Here is a 5394-nt window from a genome sequence, read left to right on the forward strand (position 1 = left end):
GCCCACGCTGCCTTCCGCGGGCCTTCACCCGCCCCCCCGGCATCACGCGGCCGCCCCTCCCCGGGAACCAGCGGCTCCCTCCGCAAGGCAGCTGCGGCCGCCCTCTCCTCCTTCTCCTCTCTCTCCTCCTCCGCCCGGCCCGTGCGGGCACCTGCCCACCGCCCCTTGGGTCCGGGATTAGGAGCTGCGCACCCGGGCCCAGCCCCGCGGGCGGCGGCACCGCGCTCGCTCCCACGGCCAGGGACCCGTGCCCCGTCACGGGCGTGAGACAGGGAAGAGAGGCAGGAGAGGGCGAAACAAGAGAAAAAGACAAGAAAACGGGGAAACAAGATACACACGCACAAAAGGAATAATAAAGGAAAGAAGAATAGACGGGGGTGAAGGGGATGGAAAGGGTGTTATTCCCAAACAGACTTTTGCGGGTTGTTTCTATCCCCCACAAACCTATTACTGCGGCGGACCCCTGGGACCAGCCGAGATTAATTGCTCTGTGTTATGAAGAAAATGATAGATGACATTAATCAGGGAAGTTGTAAGTCATCCACGTTTGTAGATGGAATTCGGAGATTAGCTGGGACAGATGGCAGGCAAACACTGAGCTCTCCAGATCTGGCGTAAATCATCAACGTCTGGAGTTATTAAACAGCCAATGACAGAACCTCATACATTCTCCTGAAGAGAAGTGTATCTTAGAAAGATGAATATTCACTTCATATCATGGAAAGCTTTTTCGATCACAGTTACATTTCTCTTTCTAAATAATGGAAGTATTTGGTTTTCCTTCCTGGATGTCAGAAACTTCAAGCCAGGAAAAGAAACTAGACTTTTCACACTTCTCATCCTTAAGGACATGGTTAAGAAGCAAAGCCAGGCAAGCAATTACCCAAATCACTGCTTTAATGCCCTTCCTGAAATAGGCAGAAAAAGTTGTAAGTTAATAGGCTTGTCCTGATACCTCCAGTAGATTTATCTTTATTTGCAGTAACTACTGCAGCAAAATATTTTTTATTTAAGTTTTATTTCTCTTCATGCACTTTGAGGAAAGGAGTGAATCAATGCAGCTTTTATTCATAGCTCCTAAAAGAACATTAGACATTCTGTGGAATCTAAATAGTCCAAGTGGAGAGGAGAACTTTTTTCATTTATCTCCCCTAATTTTTTTTTCACATAGCAAAAATGAGTTATGGTATGATCAACTTCAGTAAATCTTTCATGGTATCATATTGATTGATATGTCAAATGCTTGTCTAAATATAAGTTTAGCCCCAATACCTATGACTGAGTAATTGTAAGCTTGATTGCACGTCCCGCAATAAAGTGATCAATCTACAGCAACATTCAGAATTTTACAGAAACCTGCTCTATAAATCCAATAATGGCATCTGTTCTATCACATTAGTAGGATCAGTGTTCAAAACACTGAGTTTAAAGTAGTTACTTAAAAAATATTCAAATGTTAACTCGTTATATAAATATAAATTATTTAAATGTTAACTCATTATATAAATATTATATAAACAAAATGTTCACCAGGCTTACCAGTTTAATTTCCATTAATAAACCCTTATTTTAGGAAAAATTACTGTGATTTTTATTAGATCTAGGAAAATCAATGTACAAAATATCAAAAGTGCCTTTTTTAAAAATCAGCATTTGGATTTTTTGAGTACTCTACCCTGAATCATCTTTAAAATGCTTCAGCATGTGATGTAGAAACAGTCTTGCACACAAGTATTGTCTTTCCTAACTTTGCTTCAAACTCTAGAGGAAAATCAGGTTTAAATTGTTTAATTTTTAAATCACAATGACAGAGCTAACACATCAAGTGGAGAACCACATCATTGTTATGACTTAGAAATATCACTATCTGCAATCAGCAATATAATTAAACAATATAATTTAGGCTGATGACAGATGATCTAGTTCAACTCCTTCCTCAAGGTAGTGCAACTTCAAAGCTAGATTGGCTTCCTTAGCACCTTGTCCAGCCTAGTTTCAAAAATCCCCAAGAATGGAGATTCCAACTATTATGGGTAAATTGCTCAGTTTTGACTATTGCTTCTTGCAGAGAAAGCTTTCGTTTTTCCTAATAAGATTTTATTAATTATTTAACTAATAAAATTAAGATTTTCCTAATAAGATCCCTTGCTGAAGCTGGGATCTTTTGCCTCTCAACCTCTCTCTGGGCACTTGAGAAGAGTGTGGTTCTGTGTTCCCCGTAAGCACTTCCTCAGTAGCTGAAGATGGCAATTACATCCTCCATCTTTAGCCTTCTTTTCTTCAGACCTCTCAGAAATATTACTAACTGTTCACAAATTCACTAATCTTTCCTTATTCCTTTTTTAATAAATCACACCAAATTTAATATTATAAAGAAAAACTCTTATTTTTGGGATTCTTTTTCCCCTTATCTCTCAGAGTATTAAAAATGGATAGCCAAAATGACTCATCCCTCTTCTAAATGGGGTACTCATGATGAATCCTACAAAAATCAGCATAGTCAAAATAAAACTTCATCTTAAGTTTCTATTTCTATTTAAAAGGGCAAAGATGTAGGTCAAAATATTTCTATCCCACACAAGTTGGTCATATGGTAACTTTAAGGGTATCAGCAGCATCTACAGACCAAACTGAGTTTCCCAAGCCTTACCTAAAGAAATGTTTAATACCAAATATTAGCTTTTTGCTCTGACCATAATGACTTTTGCCTGAGATGCAGTTTCTTAGCTATATTTGAAAACCAATAACATTTTCATGCATGTGGCCTGTGCACAGCCACAGGGGCTCGTTCTGAGATAGGCCACGAATTGAAGCTGTCAGGGGCAGTAGCACAGAGAAAGGCTGAGAAAGGAAACAACTAGCAAAAAGGGTAGCCTAGGTTGAAAGTCTCCCTTTTGTTCACACAAGCTCTGGTTTGTCTTCCATCTCAGCAAAACAGAAAACTAGGATTTCTACCCATTGTATTCATCTTAAACATTTTGACATATTTACCAGTATGCTCCTTAATGCTATTTGTATTTTAAATTATTCTCTATTTTTTCATTACATAAATTATGTTCTCTTTCTCTATATATGCACATATAGATATATATATGTAAAGAATACATATAAGGTAAATAATCTTAAGTGTCTCGTGGATACGAACATTATTGTTTGAAAGGATCCTCATTTCATACTAGGAACAAGCACTCAGCTATACCTGAAATGTAATATTCTGTTAGAATCACCATCACAGTCCAAACAAATATATCAGCCTTGCAAGATGTGCCTGTAATTTGTTTTGTCTGTTTTTTTCAGACCCTTTAGAGCAAATCAAGGATGAGAACTGAAAAGAAATTGACTGAAGTGTTCTGTGAGATTTTAAGGAAATATCTTCTTAAATCTGTTGAGAACTTCTGAAACCTTTCAAAGGTTTTGTAATCATGCAAAAAATAAATGGGAAAAAAATCATCCCTAAGAGACTTGACAAAAGAAAATACATGTTCATAGTCAAGGAGGAAACCACCCAACAAATTGGAGTGGAATAAGGAAGCTCTTGTCTCTGTTCAGCAAAGCTGTGATAAAGTGACTGAGTTGTTACTATTTTACATATCCTATGCCTTATGTGACATTAATTAGTTATTCCAGTGGGCAGAAGTCTACCCAAGAAATCATTCTAGCACCGTGTGGACACAGACAACACACAGAACTACATCCCTGATGACAGGGAAGCATTTAAGGCAAAACGATGGTGAAGCATGGACAGGTTTACATGGTCCATGCCTAACATGCAGCTCAGCACTTGCCTGCTCTTCTCCAAACCATTGTCTTCTAGTGTTATTTTAAAAGCAAAACAAGTTATTACTGAATAAATGTAATTTTCCTTCCTCTATGTGAAACATTATCCCCAACATAAAGTCAAATATCTGGCAATTTCTTCTTTTATTCACAGACTATTCCTTACAAGCATAAGCAATAGGGCAGTTTAAAGGCATTCCCTCGGTATTATGGCCACATATCTTAAAACAGAAGAAACATGAAAGAATGATTATTTTTCCATCTATTTATGGATGCCTCTGGTTTTGCCTCAGAAAGAAAAATATCTTTTTGTCATATTTGAAATGCACAAATTGGGAAACCTTCCATCTCTTAGTTTTCCTAACAAATTAATATCTTTGAAAATATGTTCTGCTGGAGATTTTTTTTTTCCTAGGACATTAGTTAGCAGTGCATTTGATCCACTAGAAGTAATTATAAAAATATACTTGAATGAAAACAGATGTTGGACGTTTCTGTTCAAATCCATTTCTCTGTGTATTCCCTAAAGACTGAATACTTGAAAGTACTGGAATATAAATTGGTCATTGAGGAAAGTCCTGTCATGCCATAGAGGCTTGCCTTGGGAGAACTGATGTTTGAATCAGTCATTAAGAAAGGTATCATGATGCTTTATATCTACCACTAGCTCCAGCAATGATGATCAGAGCAATAAATATTTCCAGATATCAAGAGTAAGAAATATGGAAAGCTGTGTAGGGACAGGAGGAAAGACTGGAGACACCTGGTAGGAAAGGGGGAAAAGAAGGTCCTGAAATCATATTGCCCAGAGAAAGGGCAGAACAGCAATGGAGGGCACAAAGGGGCTGCTGGGAGCTGCAAATGACATTTATGTAGCTCTAGGAAGAAAATGATTCAGAACAGAACTAGATAATATTTAATTTTTCTAATCCCCATGGGGATTTACCTTCTAAGGTAAATTTATTTTGCCTAAGGCCTGCAAGCCTAGCTGCTAAAAGCTTTATGCAACAAGCAGTGAAAAATTTATTCATTTCAATGAGGTTAATAGAACCATTGCAACACTCACACTTAAAGAAATTGAAAGAGGAAATAAAGTTAGGAGCATCCACTTCAATTTGTATCTGTGATCCTCTGTGCTTGCCATGCCAATGAGCACATTTGGTCTCTTGAAGGAAATATTATTATTATCCTGTCTCTCCCGGCAATGTATTTTGAGTACATTCCTATGAACAGGACAGGTTGCCATAAAGCTGCTGCAGGAGACTCGTAGAGTTGTGAATTGTCAGCCATGAGATGGGGCTGCTCAAAGTCTACCCTACTCCTACTATTAGAGAAATGTTATTAATTTCCTGAAGATTTCAATGTATTTTTTCAAAGAGATATATATCTCTGATCATCTATATTCCACAAGGGGAAGAAAATAGATTGTTTTGTCCCAAGTTATGTCACTATTTTAACTTACCTCTCCCTTGCTTTATGCTGAAGGTACAAGAAGTGTGAGGAGAACATTCAGCTCCTGGATTCATGCTCCTGGAACACACTCTGCACTGGACTTCCTGCTCTTTTTCACAACTACTTACATGGAGAGTTGGAGCTCTATCATTCACTGTACATTCT

The sequence above is a fragment of the Corvus brachyrhynchos genome, unplaced genomic scaffold (genome assembly GCF_000691975.1).
Source record: "Corvus brachyrhynchos isolate BGI_N302 unplaced genomic scaffold, ASM69197v1 scaffold142, whole genome shotgun sequence".
In the NCBI taxonomy this organism is placed as follows: domain Eukaryota; kingdom Metazoa; phylum Chordata; class Aves; order Passeriformes; family Corvidae; genus Corvus; species Corvus brachyrhynchos.